This window comes from Rana temporaria, chromosome 2, assembly GCF_905171775.1.
Source record: "Rana temporaria chromosome 2, aRanTem1.1, whole genome shotgun sequence".
Taxonomy (NCBI): Eukaryota; Metazoa; Chordata; class Amphibia; order Anura; family Ranidae; genus Rana; species Rana temporaria.
Window position 1 is genome coordinate 509,005,979 of NC_053490.1, and position 20,395 is coordinate 509,026,373.

Genomic DNA, 20,395 nt, shown 5'->3' on the forward strand with positions numbered 1-20,395 from the left:
ACTTTTAAGACAGAAAAAGAAACTGAGAACAGAGATTCCCCAGTCCTTTTCTCTAAAGCCAACCAGCAGGGAGAATCTGCCCAGCACAGGGTGATTAGGGTGTGCCCAGGCACACCCACCTGGCACACCCTATGTGCACGCCTATGATTGGCATACAGATTAGTAACTGCATGGAAAAGTGCCAATACACTCATGGCCTTCCAGACAGGAGAATGCCAGCCCATATTTCCTGTGCTAAGGCCGCATTCACACCTGAGCGTAGCGTTTTCGGTCGTTTTTTCCGGCATTTTGTCGCGGGTATTAACACGTATTCGCGCATTTGCATACAGCGTTGTCCGACGTTTTTGAACTTCGTCGTTTTTTTTTTTAGCCAATAGGAAAATGATCATCTCTTTCATAATTTGTTCCTATATTTGTAGATTTTTTTTATCTTCTTCCTGGGTGAATATTCTATTTCACAGAACAGATTAAAGCGACAAAACACCCGTAGAAACGCTCGTTGTCGCGCTAGTCGCTTGAATCTAGCGTTTCCATTAGTTTCTATGGGAATACAAACGTTCAAAAATGCCAAAATCAGCCCGATTCGTGCGACAAAAAAGGGTCCAGAACTTGTTTGAGCCTCAGGGGTTCGGCTTCAGGCGTTTTGGAGTGGAGATGTGAACCATCTCCATTGAGAATAATTCAGGCTTTAGGCTACAAAACGCTCAGGTGTGAATGCAGCCTAAAGGCTTGTATCTTTAAACAGGCCATCTTTCTTGTTTCGTCCCCCCTCCCGCCGCCATCCGGCGCTTTTCCGGGCTCTCCATCGGGGACACGGAGCAAGAATTGGAAGCCGCCAGATAACTACCAAAGAGATTTCCGGTGACCACATGGTCACCAGTCATCTCTATGACCGTCGGAGGTCAAGTCTGGCCGCGGATGTAAACAAAATCGCGGCTGGTAAGCATAAGATCTGTGTTTTTTTTTTTAATCTCATGCTTTCCAGCCTGGAGGAGAGATGTGGGGTCTTATTGACCTCGCATCTCTCCATAAAGAGGACCTGTCACAATAGATTCCTATTACAAGGGATGTTTACATTCCTTGTAATAGGAATAAAAGTGATCAAATTTTTTTTTTAAAAGAAAGTGTAAAAATAAAAAAAATAAAGTAAAATAAAAAAAAAGAAATTTAAAACGCCCCTGTCCCTGGTAGCTCGCGCTCAGAAGCGAGCATACACATAAGTCCCGCCCATATATGTAAGCGCTGTTCAAACCACACATGTGAGGTATTGCCGCGTGTGTTAGAGTGCAAGCAACAATTCTAGCACTAGACCTGCTTTATAACTCTAAACTGGTAACCCTTTAAAAAAAATTAAAGCATCGCCTATGGAGATTTTTAAGTACCAAAGTTTGACGCCATTCCATGAGTGTGCGCAATTTTAAAGCTTGGCATGTTAGGTATCTATTTACTCGGCGTAACATCATCTTTCACATTATCACAACAAATTGGGCTAACTTTACCGTTTTCTTATTTAAAATTTTTTTTTTTCAAAAAAAGGTGTTTGAAAAATGATTGCGCAAAAACCGTGTGAGATAAAAAGTTGCAATGACCGCCACTTTATTCCCTAGAGTGTCTGCTACAAAAAACATATATAATGTTTGGGGGTTCTGAATAATTTTCTAGCAAAAAAAATTATGCTTTTTTACATGTAGGAGAGAAGTGCCAGAATTGGCGCGGTATGGAAGTGGTTAAACACAAAATATCATGGATTATGATACATGAAAAAATTGCTAGTATTATCAATGACCAAAGTGCTTTGTTTGAACGAATGTGGGGAACCCTGGGCGTCATATAGCCACGTACCTTTGTCTGCGACCACAGATACTACGCGGATAACGTCTCCTCCTAATATTTCTACACCTTCGTCCTAGTTCTCTTCTTGTGTATATATGTGTGTATGACTGTGTGTCCCTAGCGTGTCATGATCCTACGGGGTAAAAATGACCGCACCAGCCAAGCAGATACTGGCTGGAAAAAGCGCCCAGAGGCGATTCAGTTTGCATGCGTTGCGCTATACAAGTCATTCATTCATTCATTGTTTCGAGGATTATAATCCGCCCCCCGTTTTCCCCCTTCTCCTTCTTCTGTCTCTCTCCTTTTTCCCTTCCCCTCATCCTTCACAACACCGAGAAATTCTCTCCCAAGGTTCAGCTACGAGACTTATGGTTATATTATTGTTGGTGACAGTTGACATTGCCTGCAATTCGATTCTAATAAGAGAATCCATCTCTTTAGTTCTATTCGCTACACATGTTGGATTCTCTAAAGCAGGGGTGTATAAAATTACATCGTAGGCCGTATCAGCATTATGATTGCCCTCTGGTTGTATCTGTTAGATTAGATGTCCAGCGCATCCCCTCCCCTTACATTAGATGTTAAAAGCCCCCCCACCATCAGAAGTTGAGTCCCCCACTCTCCCTTACATCTCAGTGCACCCCCCTTTCCTTATGCTGCTGCTGGGAAGAAGCTGGATGCATTGCTTAAATGCAGAAAATAAGGCCCAGATTCTCAAAGGCGTTACGACGGCGCAACACCATTTGCGCCGTCGTAAGTCCTAATCTGGTCCCGGGTATCTATGCGACTGATTCTTAAAATCAGTTACACATAGATACCCATTAGATCTGACAGGCGTAAGGCTCTTACGCTGTCAGATCTTAAATGTAATTTTTTTTCCCGCCGCTAGGTGTCGCCGACGTCGTTCTCCCCGTCGCTTATGTAAATTAGCAAATTACGACGATTCCCGAACGTACGCGCGCTCGACGCAGAGAATTTACGACGTTTCCGTAGGCTTTGCGACGCGTAAAGTTGCTGCTGGGGTCTATGAGGCGCAGCCAATGTTAAGTATGGCCGTCGTTCCCGCGTCAAAATTTAAAAAATCTACGTCGTTTGCGTAAGACGTCCGTGAATGGCGCTGGACGCCATTTACATTAACGTCTAAGCAAATGACGTTGGTGCGACGTCATTTAGCGCAATGCACGTCGGGTAATTTACCCGACGGAGCATGCGCAGTACGCTCGGCGCTGGAACGCGCCTAATTTAAATGGTGCCCGCCCCATTTGAATTGGGCGGCCTTGCGCCGAGCGCTTTTACGATACACCGCCGCAAGTTTACAGGTAAGTGTTCTGAGAATCAGGCACTAACGCTGTAAACCTGCGGCGGTGTAACGTAAATCACATACATTACGCTGCCCAGGAGCAACGTAATTCTATGAGAATCTAGGCCTAAGGCCTCGTACACACGGCCGAGGAACTCGACGTGCCAAACACATCGAGTTCCTCGGCCAGTTCAGCCCTGAAGCCGCCGAGGAGCTCGGCGGGAAGAGAGCTCCCATAGAACAACGAGGAAATAGAGAACATGTTCTCTATTTCCTCGTCGAGCTCCTCGTCGGCTTCCTCGGCCGAAAGTGTACACACGACCAGTTTCCTCGGCAGAATTCAGCCAGAAACTCGGTCGGAAGCTGAATTCTGCCGAGGAAACTGGTCGTGTGTACGGGGCCTTAGTGTCTAGAGGAGGACCAGAGGAAGGCTGTAGCTCTCTTGCAGCTGCAGGAGAGGTGTGAGGGCCACATGAAATGGCCTGGAGGGCCGAATTCAACCTCGTGGGCCTTGTGTTTGACACCTGTGCTCTAAAGTGTTGGTGATTTCTGTCTCTTTGTCCTGGCATCACTACTTCTTTAGTTCTTCTTTAGTTCTAATTTTCTTGATCCTAGAACCTACCTGTCTATACCACTGTCATGAAAAATGTCTGCATTGTAAACAGATAAACATTTATAACGTAGAGCAATTTAACCACTTCATTACTGGGCACCTAAACCCCCTTCCTGCCCAGACCAATTTTCAGCTTTCAGTGCTGACGCATTTTGAATGACAATTGCGCGGTCATACAACACTGTATCCAAATTATATATTTGAAAAAAAAAACACAATATTTTTTACTTTTTGTTATAATATCCAATTTTTTTTAGGCCGATACGTATTCTTCTACATATTTTTGTTAAAAAAAAATCGCAATAAGCATATATTGATTGGTTTGCGCAAAAGTTATAGCGCCTACAAAATAGGGGATAGATTTATGATTTTTTTTATTTTTTACTAGTAATGGCGGCGATCTGCGAATTTTTTTTTTGTCAGGCCTGCGATATTGCGGCGGACGTATCGGACACTTTTGACACAATTTTGGGACCATTCACATTTATACAGCGATCAGTGCTATAAAAATGCACTAATTACTGTATAAATGTGACTGGCAGGGAAGGGGTTAACACTACGGGGTGAGGAAGGGGTTAAATGTATTCCCTGGGTGTGTTCTAACTGTGTGTGGAGGGGGGTGACTGGGGGAGGTGACCGATGCTGTGTCCCTATGTACAAGGGACACAGATCGGTCTCCTCTCTCCCTGACAGGACGTGAAGCTTTGTGTTTACACACAGAGCTCCACGTCCCTGCTGTCACCGCCGATCGCGGGTACCTGGCGGACATTGCGGCCGCCAGGCACGCGCATCGGCATCTCAGATGCGTCTGGCACAGTGTTTCCCCGCTGCACGCGCGGGGAATGCACATAAGAGGACGTCCAGGGACGTCCACCCGGCAGTTGAGAGCCGCGCTGTGGACGTCTTTCGTCTATAGCGTGGCTCTCAAGTGGTTAACCAGTTTTCGACTGCCTAACGTACATTTACGTCGGCAGAATGGCACGGGCAGGCAAAGCAACATACAGGTACGTTGCTTTAAATTTCCCGCCTAGTGGGCGTGTGCCTGCTGCGGGCTCCATGGCTGTGCCCAGGGGAACCCACAGACTCGATGTCCGTCGGTGTCCCGCGATCGTGTCACGGAGCTGCCTATGTAAACAAGGCATTTCCCTGTTCTGCCTAGTGACAGGACACTGATAGTCTGCTCCCTGTCGGGAGCAGTGATCAGCGTCATGTCACTTGTAGCCCAGCTTCCACACAGTTAGAATCACTCCCTAGGACACACTTAGCCCCTTCAATGCCCCCTAATGTTTAACCCCTTCCCTGCCAGTGTCATTTACACAGTAATCAGTGCATTTGTATAGCACTGATCGCTGTATAAATGACAATGGTCCCAAAATAGTGTCAAAAGTGTCCGATGTGTCCGCCATAATGTCGCAGTTATGATAAAGATTGCAGATCGCCGCCATTACTTTAAAAAAATAAAATAAAAAAAATTAAAAATTCCATAAAACTATCCCCTATTTTGTAGACGCTATAACTTTTGCGCAAACCAATCAATAAACGCTTATTGCAATTTTTTCCCCAAAAAATATGTAGAAGAATACGTATCGGCCTAAACTGAGGAAATTTTTTTTATATATATATTTTTGGGGGATATTTATTATAGCAAAAAGTAAAAATATAGCTTTTTTTAAAATTGTCGCTTTTTTTTTTGTTTATAGCGCAAAAAAATAAAAACGTCAGAGATGATAAAATAGCACCATAAGAAAGCTCTATTTGTAGGGGAAAAAATACGTAAATTTTGTATGGGTGCAACGTCGCACGACCGCGCAATTGTCAAATAAAGCAACGCAGTGCTGAATCACAAAAAATGTCCCGGTCATTGGGCAGTCAAATCCTCTGGGGCTGAAGTGGCTAAAGTGTTAGTGATTTCTGTCTCTTTGTCTTGGCATCACTACTTCTTTAGTTCTAATTTTCTTAGAACTGACCATTCTATGCCACTGTCATGAAAATTTCTGCATTGTAAACAAATAAAACATATAACGTAAAGCAATTTTAAACTAAGTGTATGCTGTCCCCCCCACCCCCCACCCCCATCACAGTTTGCTCCTTCACTTTATGAATAATGCTAGATAGCGCTAACATTGTTCTTTTTGATTGTTACTTGATTGTGGCATAAGATTTCACCCACACAATTTTTTTTTACAATGTCCAAATGTATGACAAATGTTGTTTATTTTTCTTTTGTTATCTATGATAAACATCAATAAAAAATATTGAAACAAAAAATGCTGTTTTTTTTTTTTATGTATATTTTATTTCTTTTGAGATTGTAGGAATACAGAATATGTCCAAATGATCTTCTGTACAAAAAAAGTGGCATGATATATATATATATATATATATATATATATATATATATATATATATTCATATTGGCTTTGGTCCCATGTTGACTTATCAAATACAGCGGAACCTCGAGCCTAATCCGTTCCAGGAGAATGCTCGTAATCCAAAGCGTTCACATATCAAAACGAGTTTCCCCATAGAAGTCAATGGAAACTAAAATAATTTGTTCCGCATTGACTTCTATGGCATGCAATACCGCATGTGGCCAGAGGTGGGGGGGGTGCGCCGGAGAGCCTCAGAAGTAGTGGGCCAGATTCAGAGAGATTGGCGTATCTTTAGATAGGCGTAGCGCATCTCATATGCGCTACGCCGTCGTAACATTGAGAGGCAAGTACAGTATTCACAAAGCACTTGCTTCCATATGTACGCCGGCATATCTGGTCTCCCACAGTACACAGAACATAGAAATGCAATTATTTTACTAAATATAAAATGCTAAAATACCTTTTACTATTAGCAGTATATAGCAGTTTTGTGACTTCTATCAGTGTCTGGTTAAAGCTTGTAGGAGGAGGTTTCATACTGCACTGGCTATCCTATCAGGATGTAGGACCCTAGACCCTCTGTCTGGACAGGGCTGATTGGCCCTGTGCTGATCACATACACACTCTCTCTCTCTGTATATGCTTTACTGCATATACAGACTGATTGTACTGTTGTAGGTTTAGTAACACTTTAATATAAATATATAAATATTTTTTATTTCCCTTGCACTTGATTGATCAATCTTTACAAAGTGAAGCCTCGCCACATTCATTAAAAGGAAAATGAATGCAATTGCACTTGCAAAGTGCACAGTGTATTCACTTTTAGTAAATCAACCCCACAATGTTGCAGTCTGACAACCGAGGGAGAGGATAATGACAAAAAGTTTTCTTCTGCCTGTGCAAAGTCACTAAAAGGGATTTAACCACTTAAGCCCCGGACCATTATGCAGGTTAAGGACCTTGCCCCTTTTTGCGATTCGACACTGCGTCGCATTAACTGACAATTGCACGATCGTGCGACGTGGCTCCCAAACAAAATTGGCGTCCTTTTTTCCCCACAAATAGAGATTTCTTTTGGTGGTATTTGATCACCTCTGCGGTTTTTATTTTTTGCGCTATAAACCGGGACCGGATCGTGTGCGCGCGACCAACGGCTGGGCTCTTAAAGAGGACGTACAGGTACGTGCTTGTGCCCAGCCGTGCCATTCTGCCGACGTATATGTGCAGGAGGCGGTCCTTAAGTGGTTAAGTAGTGATTTTTAATGCTAAAAAAAATATTTTTAATCAATAAAAAATGATACTGTTGTTTTATTTTGTCATTTTGTAATCGACTTGTAAAGTTGCTGAAAGGTCCACTTTATTTATCATCCTTATCTCCTGTGGTACTATAACAGCGGTGGGCAACCTTTTGAGCACAGTGTGCCGAAAAATGTTTTCAAAGAAATTGAGGGTGCCGATTTTATAACAAAAAAATGAAACTTCACACTCTCAATCAAATTTATTTTTTTATAAAGTAAATGCTGTAAGCTACTTGAGTAGTAGTGAGAAATTAACATCCTGCACTCTCACACCTCTGATCAGCCCCAATTCATGCACCTTCACACCTCAGACCACTGTAATCCCTGCTCCTCTGTCCCACCAATGTACCCCCTTTCTCATCTGCCCCGCCATCGTACCCCCCTGTACATCTGCCCCACCTCTGTACCCCCTTTCTCATCTGCCCCACCACTGTAGCCCCCTGCACATCTGCCCCACCTCTGTACCCCCTTTTTCATCTGCCCCACCAGTGTAACCCCCTGCACTTCTGCCCCACCTCTGTACTACCCTGCACATCTGCCCCACCTCTGTACTACCCTGCACATCTGCCCCACCCCTGTACTACCCTGCACATCTGCCCCACCTCTGTACTACCCTGCACATCTGCCCCACCTCTGTAACCCCCTGCACTTCTGCCCCACCTCTGTACTACCCTGCACATCTGCCCCACCTCTGTAACCCCCTGCACTTCTGCCCCACCTCTGTACTACCCTGCACATCTGCACCACCTCTGTACTACCCTGCACATCTGCCCCACCTCTGTACTACCCTGCACATCTGCCCCACCTCTGTACTACCATGCACATCTGCCCCACCTCTGTACTACCCTGCACATCTGCCCCACCTCTGTACTACCCTGCACATCTGCCCCACCTCTGTACTACCCTGCACATCTGCCCCACTTCTGTAACCCCCTGCTCATCTGCCCCATCAATGTACCTCCCTGCACATCTGCTCCACTGCTGTATCCCCATGCTCTTCTGTCTGACCACCGGGCCCCTTACAGGTGTACTGCCTGTACCCCCCTGATGGCAGCCCCGCGTGTAAGGAAAATTAAAAAAAAATGCATTTTTGCTTTCAAATGATTGGATGATAAAAGTCAGCAGAGCTTCTGCTCATTTACTAAAGCTCTGGAGCAACTGTAAATGCAGAGTACGTACTTTGCAAAGTGCACATTCTATTTGCCTTTAGTAAATCAATCCCTGTGTGTGATTTCGGCTGAAATCATTGGCTGCAACCTGGTTCCAAACTCATGCTGTGTCCAATCAATGCTTTGGTCGGCAGAGGGCACGCACATGCATGGCCCAAACCCGTAAGAAGACCATCATGTACGTAAAAAGAAGAAAACAAAGGCACACCAGCCTAGTGTAATACTGTTAAAAGATTGTAATAACATTTTAAATATATACAGGGCCTACTCACAAGTGTAGTTGAAAGAATCGCAGTAAAGCTTAATCGACATAAGCTGCAAAAAGATGACCTTGAACGATACTCCGATCAGTCGTAGAGAAAGTGAAGGGGGTCACCTCCGGCTGACGCGTTTCGAAGCTCTAAGCCTCTTCATCAGAGCCCAGCAGTGGTAAATGTGCTTGTACCTGTCGCCCACTCGCAGTATATTTACGACAGGAAGTTAAGGAAGAAGTCCAGGCTGGGCTTGTTGGGCTGTACTTCCCCTATTGATCACAGAAATGCAGTTCGCTTTGCACTCCTGTGACCTGTTTTTAGCAGACACTGGACTGAAATCCGTTGTCTGCTGACGTTACGGATATGAGTCCAGGCACCGTGTCATTGTGACAATAAAGTCTGGATTCGCCAGGTGCCTGGACTGACACCCATCTCAGCTTCTCAGCGAGCCGCTAAGAGACTGAGACGGACGTTCCCTGTCCCTCCACAGCCCAGCGCTCCAATGAGTGAATTGAGCAGAGAGCAGTGTAGCTCTTCTACTTTACTTTGCCGCAATTAAAAGCATGTACATTTTCAGTGAAATTCAAGGCTCCAGGCACTGCGATTAGCTGCATTTGTACATTGCGATTACGTGCGGTTACATGCGGCCGCGTTTAGCTGCGGTTGTCATTTCCATAGCAACCCTTTTTATTTTTTTTTATTATGATGTGCTTCCTGTTGTTCTTTTTTTTTTTCTCACGCTGCTATCCGCAGTTGACACAAAAGACTGCGATTATCTGCGGTTAAGTGCATATAGCTGCGCTAAATCGCACCTGGACGCATTCAATTCTATTTTTTCTATTCGCACCAAACAGCATGCAACGAAATCGCAGCTAAACGTTGTGTGTGAATGGGGCCATAGGAAAGCATTGTGTGCTTTTAGCTGCGGTAGAAAACTAGAAAATCCGCAGCTAAAAGTGCCATTCTATTCGTCCGTGTGAAAGGGGCCTTAAAGTTAGAGTGCGTGTTATACTCCGATAAAAACGGTAAAAGTCCCTAAATCTACCCCATAGTTTGTAGACGCTATGGCCCAGATTCACAAAGCACTTACGCCGACGTATAACAGGTTACGCCGATGTAAGTGCAAATGTGCGCCGTCGTATCTGTGCGCCAGACCCACAAACAGATAGGCGCCTAAAACCAGGCTACACCCCGCCGACGTAGCTTGCTTACGCCGGCGTAGGGTGGGCGCACATTTAGGCTAGGTGCATGGTGTCGCTGATTAGCCATTCAAACATGCAAATGAGGGAAATACGGTGATTCACGAACCTGCGTGAACCCGACGCAGGCTACGAGAGGTGCGCGTAAGTTGTACGTCCGGTGTAAAGTTATTCCCCATAAGAGAGGTGCAACCCAGCAGCAGACATGCAAAGGTCTGCACCAGGGAACACAAGCCGGCGTATTTTACATTGGACGTGTGTCTGGCTGGGCGTAGGTTCCGTTCACGCCGTATGCAGTGATCCGGCGTAGTTTAGGCAGTTGTTCCAACGTGGTTGTGAGCAGGCGCAGGGGGATGCGTCCACGTCACGGCGCATGCGCAGTTCGTGATACGTATCTGTCTGGCGCTCGGCCCATCATTTGAATGGGGTCACGCCTCATTTGCATGGGTCGCGCCCACTTCCACCTACGCCGGCGTACGCCTTCGAATCCCACGCCAGGCTGGCGCAGCGTTGGGTGCACTGGCTTGCTGAATGCATTGCTTGCCTCTCTGCGCTGCATTGGCGTAGCGTACATTGGTTACTCTACGGTGGCGTAATGTGCGCCTTGCTCTCTGTGAATCTGGGGCTATAACTTTTATGCAAACCAATCAATATACACTTATTGGAAAAAAAATATTTACCAAAATATGTAGCGGAATACCTATTGGCCTAAATTGATGAAGAAATTAGACTTTTTTACATTTTTTTATTGGATATGTTTTATAGCAGAAAGTAAAAAATAGTTTTCAAAATTGTCACTCTATTTTTGTTTATAACGCAAACAAATTAAAACTGCAGAGGTGATCAAATACCACCAAAAGAAAGCTCTATTTGTGGGAAAAAAGAACATACATTTTATTTGGGTATAGCGTCGCACGACCGCGCAATTGTCAGTTAAAGTTACACCGTGCGTTATCGCAAAAAATGGCCTGGTCATTGGAGTAAATCTTCTGGAGCTGAAGAGGTTAAAGATGACGGTAATTTCCTTTTTATTTTGCATTCCCTGATCCCAGCCCCCGATTTTCCACAAGGCCACCAAGGCCAGGCCTCGGGGCGGCAGGGCGCCAAGGGGAGGCAGCGGCATGGAGTCCCCCGACGGCCAGTTAAGGGCGGCAAGTTGCTTTCTGGAATCCGCTCGCTCCTTAAGTGATTGCGGCGATGTGTGCTGCCGCCCCCCCTGATATACCTCTCTCTACTGGCTCTGTCTTCGGGACTCCGTCCTCCCCCAGGCTGCCGAGTCTGTCTCCTGTGACTGTCCCTGCCACCGATGTACACAATGAGAGGGGTGAGCTGTGACAGGAGTTCTAGCACAGTGCTAGGACTCCTGTTTTGGAGGTGACAGGGTCAATAAAGAGAACCTGTCACCTCCAATTGCTATCACACAGGGAATTGTTTTCTCCTGTGTGATAACTTGATTGCCAAGTGAAATTTTTTTTTATAAAAAAATAAGAAATAATTAAATTATTAAAATAAAAAAAGTAATTAAAAAACAAAGAATAAGAAAAACAATATTAAAAATAATAAGAAAATTATACAGAAATAAAAAAAGTAAACGACAAGCTACAAAATAAAAACTATTAGAACTAACTGTGCCCCCCCCTTCCATCAGGTTGCCATTCTCAGTTGATTTGGGGGGGGGGGGGGTGGTTCGGTTGGCGGGGAGGGGGGTGCATTGCGGAACCTTGCCTTGGGGCGGCAGGGAGAGCAAATCCGGTCCTGCCTGACCCCCATCCCTATTAACACATTAATACCATTTTTTTATAAAACCTTTCCCTTTCATATCCTATTTGGGATAGGAACTGGACACAAATCTTCTTATTAGGGATACAGACAACAATCTAAAAAAAAAAATTTTTTACCTTTTTTCAGCCTATCCAAGATTTAAAAATAGTTTTGGCTTTAATTCTACTTTAAGGACTAGGAATATATTTGGTATTGGTGTTGCCAGGTGTGATAAATTAGTTTTTCGGGCGTGATAGTTCTGTGCTGAAAAAACACACGTGGTATAAGCGTCTATGCCAAATACATCACGATGATGGAAATGTTCTCGCCTACAAGTTGTTAGTGCCAAGAAATTGTGTGCCCAAAACAGCGGCTTCAAGGTGGAGATTAACCTATGGCTTACTGTCTGCTATTACCTCCTTGTGCCAGTTTGTGCTGTTTGGTGTGATGACAGGTACTCTTCAATAATATATAGTGACAATATGACAAAGACGTCATTTAACATTTTTTTTATTAATTACATTTTTTTTGCTATAGAGCTGAAATTTCTCTTTAAATTAAATATAAACCGTAACTGAATGATAGTTTGTTTGTAGAAGCACAGTATATCATGAAGAACCTTACTTTTCTTTTTAGAAAATATTATTTTTGAGTTTTTTCCCCCCATTTTTTACATCTCAGACAGTGGCGGATGGTGCTAAACTTTTTTTGGGGGGGAGGCGGCAAACTAACCCCCCCCCCCCCAGGTCCGCACTCACCCCTCTACGATCATGGCACCGTGGCTTCCTTGGCTTTTCCTCCCGGCCAACCCAATCCACGTCCTGTCCTGATTGGCCAGGAGGAGAAGTTGAAAGGAAATAATGAATATTGATTTGCTAGTGTCACAAGTGGGTGGGTTTTTTTGCGCAGTGCTTTGAGCCCCAATCCCAACCTTTTTCAAGCCAATTAGAGCCTCCGGCTCTTATCATGTGGCTTGAAAAAAAAACTCATAGGATCCTATGAGTTTGGTGCCCTGAATACATCCCAGCATGCAGACTTGCAGGGCGATGCCCCTGTGCCCCTAATGGACCTCCTGATCTTGAATGAATGAATGAATGAATGACTTGTATAGCGCTACTCATGCGAACTGAATCGCCTCTGGGCGCTTTTTCCAGCCAGAGTCTGCTTGGCTGGTGCGGTCATCTTGGGGCTGTTGATACCCTTCCAGCCTCTTTAACCCTCCTGGTGGTATTCCCGAGCGTGACTCGGGGTGGATTTTTTGTGCCAAAATCGGTAACCACGAGTCACGCTCGGGGTAGCTATGCAGAGCCTGCAGCACGCGCTGGCTTGCCTTGTTCCTGGATCCAGCGATGCCACCGCGCTGTGTGAGTGAGCGGGACCTCGCTCGATTCACACAGTGTCCTCCTGTGCCGCCGATCTCTGTTCCCTGCGACGTTACGACGCACGGTGGCAGAGATCGGCGCCAAATTCAAAAAGGGTAAACAAACACAATACATACAGTATACTGTAATCTTATAGATTACAGTACTGTATGTAAAAAATACACACCCCCTTGTCCCTAGTGGTCTGCCCAGTGTCCTGCATGTACTTTTATATAATAAAAACGGTTCTTTCTCCCTGCAAACTGTAGATTGTCCATAGCAACCAAAAGTGTCCCTTTATGTCAAAAATGGTTTTAGATCAGCTAGAAAACAGCGATAATAAATTATAATCACTTGCAGAATTGTGCGATAGCGATTTGTGGGGAAATTCGTCATAAAAAAAAAAAATTATGACAGCAACAATTCTGCAACTGAGCAAATTTCAGTGATTTTGAGTTGATTACATTATTGAATAATTTTTATTAGAATTATATTATTATTTGTTATAATTATTTATAATTATTTATTATATTCTAATTTATCATTTTGTTTTTAAAAAAATGTCATACCCGGGATGCCTATTAGACTCTGGTTTGGTCAGATTTAAGTGATTTATTCCTAAGAATTACAGGCCTACAGTATAAAGCGTCAAATTTCCTTGCAAATAATGGTACCGCTTTCAGCATGTTTTTTCTGAAATAATCATACCGCCAGGGAGGTTAAGGCACTTACCATCTACATACAGTGTCAGGTGCATTCTATTGCTCTGGGCTGACTTTTCGATGGTAGGCAATGGCTACCAAAATGATCAGTCATTGTGAAGCCCACCCCCATGTTTTTTCTCTCTGTGAATAGAGGAGAGAGATACATCGTATGCGTATAAAAAAAAGAATGCGTAAAAAAATAATAATAAAATAAAACATATCAAGATCAGGGGTTGATCTAGGTCAGTGCCAGGGTTAGTGTTTGGGTCATGGTTAGGGTCCAAGGTTAAGGTCAAAAGTCAAGGTCAGTATTTTTTGGGGACAGGATTTTTTTTATTAACATTAGTGTTTTTTAAGTAGGATAAAAAAAGCAAAATGATAAAGGAAGTAACTGGGAGCAAGTTATTGGACTTTTTAGGCACAATTGGTTGGTTAAAATATAGTCACACAGAGAATAATTTTCTCTAAAAAGTTTTTGGTTTATTAAGACATAAAAATAAAAATTATAGTACATATTAAAATGAGATTGCCATTCACAGCAAGACTATCTAGTGAACCAACTTGAAAACTTGGCAAGCCTCTCTACACACAGTCACAGGAATAGTAGAAGAGTAGCAGATAACAATATATCAAAAATAAGGTTGGGAACTTTCAACACAACTCTTTTGTCGCCATTACTACTATCCAGGTATGCCGCTCAAAGACTATCAGCTGTGTTTTCCATTTGTAAATACTCCCTATTTCTTATAGTGAAGCCTGTGTCTCCCCTTTCTTGTTTACCAGGTTTACTATTGCCTTAACAGCCCCTGTAGGCTGATACTCAGGCATGTTTACCCGGCGTTTTTGATTTCCTATTTATTAGGGATCATAACAATTCCTTGACATTCGGTGGGATTCCTTTTCCTCCGTTGCCCTTAGGCATTATCATCCTCCATTGAAGGTATGATGTTATCACTATTACTTAATTAATTAATCTTTGCTCTGCTCTTTACACCCTATTATACTTACTCCATGTATAAAATATAATCCTAAACAATTATTCAATTTACTATTCTCCAGACTTGTTGCCCCGATCTGGGGTTTTTACTATTTCTCTAAACGTCCAGCAGCCCGGACATAGCTAATCCTTTGTGCTAGGAAATTTCCTTTCCTATGCCTAGTGTCTACAGTTATTGGATTACTACCGATGCTCCTAACACTATCTGTGAGTATCTTTACCAGTTGTTTAGTCAATTTTTGATTCAATTTTAACATCTCCCTATCTCCTTGCCTACCATACCTTCTATGGAGGAAGATCAGAGAGGCACACACTGCAAGATGCTTGAAGTCCAGTGTGAAGTCTCCACAATCTGTGTTGATTTGGGGAGCCATGTCATCTGCTGGAGTTGGTCCACTGTGCTTCATTAAGTCCGGGGTCACCTCCCCCACACTGCCAAAAGCATCAAAACCTGGTTCAATGACCGTGGAATTACTGTGCTTGATTGGCCAGCAAACTCGCCTGACCTGAACCCCGTAGAGAATCTATGGGGCATTGCCAAGAGAAAGATCAGAGACATGAGACCAAACAATGCAGAAGAGCTGAAGGGCACTATTGAAGCATCCTGGTCTTCCATAACACCTCAGCAGTGCCACAGGCTGATCGCTTCCATGCCACGCCGCATTGAGGGGCCCAAACTAAGTACTGAGTACATATGCATGTTGCTACTTTTCAGAGGTCCGATATTGTTCTATGTACAATCCTTGATTATTGATTGCATGTAATATTCTAATTTCCTGAGATTGTGGATTTGGGGTTTTCATGAGCTGTAAGCCATAATCATCACAATTATGACAAATCACGGCTTGAACTATCTTTCTTTGCATGTAATGAGTCTCTCTCATATATTTGTTTCACCTTTTAAGTTGCATTAGTGAAATAAATGAACTTTTGCACAATATTCAATTTTTTTTCGAGTTTCACCTGTACATATATGTGGTATCAGTGCAATCACCAGGAGCAGGAGAATTTCTTTTGGGTTGTTCTTTGGTGGAAGGTTATGGCAGTAGCAAGACATATATTTTCTTTTTACTATTTTGTGCCAGTTTTCCTTTAATAATAATAATAAAAAAAAGAATAAAAGAATATAGAGATACCCATTACCATTTACCACCAAATGAAAGCTGAATTTGTCCTGAAAAAAATAAAGTTTAATCCACCTGGTTGCACAAAGTAGTTGTGACGATATGTTCGGCTTTACAAACACATATCAAAGTTGCAAAATTGTGTTCAGGCATTAAGACTTATTTTGCCCCTAGGCGTGAAGGATTTAAAGTGGAGGTTCACCCTAAAAACAATTATCTAACATTACATTGTGCTCACTCTCGACATTGACAGTACGCTGATGTTTTTTTTTGCCATACATACAGTTGTATAGCTATTTTCCCAGCCGGCTTCCGGGTAGTGGCTCCCACGGGAGTGGGCGTTCCTATGCACAGGCTAAGTGATTGACCTGATGACAAAAGCCCCCCCCCCCCGGCGCATAAGGCGCGTCACGAGTTGCCGAAAGAAGCCGAACGTCGGTGTGCAGGCACCGTATAGTGCCGACTCGCAGTTCGGCTTCTTTCGGCAACTCGTGACGGGCCTTATGCGCCCGGGGGAAGCTTTTGTCATCACGTCAATCACTTATGCCTGTGCATAGGAACACCCACTCCCGCGGGAGCTACTACCCGGAAGCCGGCGGGGGAAAATAGCCATACAACGGTATGTATGGCAAAACAAAAAAAAACATCAGCATACTGTCAATGTCGAGAGTGAGCACAATGTAATGTTAGAAAATTGTTTTTAGGGTGAACCTCCGCTTTAAATATAAAAGTTCGACAATGACTATTGACCATTGAAAGTGTTTTACTATATCTGTTTGAGAAGTGCAAAGAAATTTAATAATAATAATAACTGTTCATCCAGCCAAAAATCATGTTAGCTGATAACTTCCTATACTCTCTGCCTCTAGACTTTTATCAGTTAGCATTGTCCCCCTGCTATCTCCTTGGACTACAAATCACAAGAACAGAGGGAGGTGTTATGTAGTCATGACACAGTGTCAGTCCTAGGGTGACATTGCTGCTCAGTACAGTTTTCACCCTAGGACTGAAAGTTTGTTAATTGCAAGAAAATAAGAGAATAAAGTGAAGAAAAAAAAAAAGAAAACAAATGCAGCCATTAATCTAAGCACCGGTAAGCTGCAATACTATCATTTTTTGTTCCTGGGTTTAGATACACAATAAGATTCTACTACTTGGCTTTATATGTATGTATAAACACAGAGGGGTTAAAGTGAATGCACATATGTGTTAATATAAGTAACCCTTCTTAATCTAGGGCCATGCCAAGGTCACACATGGTTGCACAACCCATCAGTATTCTATACATAATGTTTTGTTTATTATTATTGATAATTATGTACTGGCTGTTTCCTTAGCAGGAATACAAAATTCCACCATGAAATCCTTTAGCCCTGTCAATAGATCTTCCTGGTGTGATGGATTTCAGACCTTCGTTCTGTGCAAAAAGTTTTCACAGCTCAATAGAACATTGTAAAATGTCCAGCGAATGCTGAGATTATCCGATCGTACAAGTGCCAGGACACCACCGTACACAGTGCAGAAAAATCACTAAAGGGTTAAAATCTTTCCTGGTCACCAAAAACTCTGCAAATATAGTTAATTACAAAATAAAGAATTTTCGTTTGTTTTTACTTGGAGATTTTCTAGGCACAAACTCTGACATATTGGTAAACATTGGGAGATGTTGGCCAATTTTTGCCACTTTTGGGGAAATGCATGAAGCCTCGTACACACGACCGAGGAACTCGACGGGCGAAACACATCGTTTTCCTCGTCGAGTTCCTTGTTAGGCTGTCTAGGAACTCGACAAGGCAAGTTTCTCCATTCCCGTCGAGGAAAAAGAAGACATGCTCTCTTTTTGGCTCGACGGGATCCTCGACAGTTTCCTCGTCGAAAAATGTACACACGACCGGTTTCCTCGGCAAAAAAATATCTCCCAGCAAGTTTCTTGCTGGTTTTTGCCAAGAAACTCGGTCGTGTGTACGAGGCCTTAGAATTAAAGGGGAAGGCAACATTTTAGTTTTTCTTAATTTTTTGTTAGGGTGCAATAGATTTTTAAATGACTCCTGAGGGTTACAAGAGCCTCCTTTTAACACTCCTGGAAAAAAATTGAGAAAAAAACTGAACCCTCATTATTCTAACTTTTTGGGGATATTTTTACAGAAAAAGGAAAATAGCCAAAAGATAAAAAAATAAAAATGAAAGCAACGATCAAATACACACACAAAAAAAAAATTACAAATAACCTCTAATCAAAATTAACAACCCTTAACACACCCCCTTCCCAAAAAGCTCATTCTATCTCACTTACCGTAATTTTCCCCAAGCAACTCAGTGAGCGAAAATAAGAATTTTCACTAAAGCAAACATTTCGCCAACAACTAAATTTTCTCTAAAATCATTTCTCTTGTTCCTGCTAACAAGAAATGATTGCATCAATGTACAAAGATTATCATATATACAGTATAATATATATAGATATAGATATACATCTATATTCATATATATATATATATATATATATATATATATATATATATATATATATATATATATATATATATATATATATATTTATTTATATTTAGATAGATAGATAAATAAATACATAAATAGATAGATAGATAGATAGATAGATAGATAGATAGATAGATAGATAGATAGATCCAATTGTTACCACTGCACACATATTAGAGATAAAAAAATAGGCCCGGGTGCACAGCAAAGACTGTAATGCATATTATCCAAAACAGAGCGCCACTTACGGGTCTTGAAAGGTGAACGCACAACGCATAATGAAGGTTTTATTTCTTTATTTTGAAATAAAACCTTCATTATGCGTTTTGTGTGTTCACCTTTCAAGACCCGTGAGTGCCGTCCTCTTTTTTGGATTATATATATATAAATAGATATATAGTTATAGTGCAAAAGTAATAGCGGCAATCATGGGTCTTGAGAGGTAAACGCACAGTGAAGATTTTATTTCAACGTTTCGACGAGACACAGGCTTGTCTTCCTCAGGACCTCAGAATTGTGTATACACACACACACACGATATGCTGAGGTGCCCTTGTAAATACGACCATAAATATATTTATGTGTGTGTGTATGTGTGCATATACAGTACATACATTAGGGCTCATGTGTTTTAAAACCGCAAGCCCTACAGTAGTGCTAAAAACACAATTTTTTGTTTGTGTTTAGCCGCGTTTTTACATTCGTCTTATTGCGTGTTTTTGCGCATTTTTTGGCGTTAGCATGTTTGGGTGTTTTTTCATTAAAAACACACTTTACAATGTAAAAATGCCTAAAAACTGCAAATGCGGCTAAACGTGGATTGACACGTTTTTGGCATTTTTCATTTTTACAGCTCGTTTTTACTGCTCCTGAAAGCACAGGCTGACGTTTTTTTCTACTGCCCATAAACGCTTATGCCTCCAAACGCCGCTGACAGTTTATGTGTGCATGGACGCATAGGCTAACATGGAGGGGCTTTTAGAGAGAGTTAAAAAAAATGTCAAACGCTCCAGCAGCTGTTAAAATGTCGTGTGTGCATGAGCCCTTATGCTCATTCACTCAGGCCTCGTACACACGACCGAGAAACTCGACGGGCTAAACACATCGAGTTCCTCGTCGAGTTCCTTGTTAGGCTTGTCGATGTGTACACACAGTCAAGCCAAAATCTCCTCGTTCTCAAACGCGGTGACGTACAACACATACAACGGCAGGGGAAGTTCGATTCCACTGGCTAAACTCTTGGGGCTGCTTTTGCTAATTTCATGTGTTTGCGTTTTAATTAAAAGTTTGGTAAGAGACATTTGCACTTTTCAGTCTGTTACATCTTTAAAAATGTGTTATCTCCATTACAAATGCTACTTTTACTCCCGTCTCATACTTTAATCTGAGCAAGCGCAGGTTTCTTAGCATACAGACGTCTGAGTTTCTCGTTGAAAACCAGCCGGACCAGAAACTCGACGAGCCAAATCAGACTCCAGTCGAGAAAATAGAGAACTTGCTCTCTTTTTGGCTCGTCGAGGTTCTCGACATTTTCCTCGACGGAAATGTACACACGACCGGTTTCCTCGGCAAAAAAATATCTCCCAGCAAGTTTCTTGCTGGTTTTTGCCGAGAAACTCGGTCGTGTGTACGAGGCCTTAGGCCTCGTACACACTGCCGAGGAACTCGACGTGCCAAACACATCGAGTTCCTCGGCCAGTTCAGCACTGAAGCCGCCGAGGAGCTCGGCGGGACGAGAGCTCCCATAGAACAACGAGGAAATAGAGAACATGTTCTCTATTTCCTCGTCGAGCTCCTTGTCGGCTTCCTCGGCCGAAAGTGTACACACGGCCAGTTTCCTCGGCAGAATTCAGCCAGAAACTCGGTCGGAAGCTGAATTCTGCCGAGGAAACTGGTCGTGTGTACGGG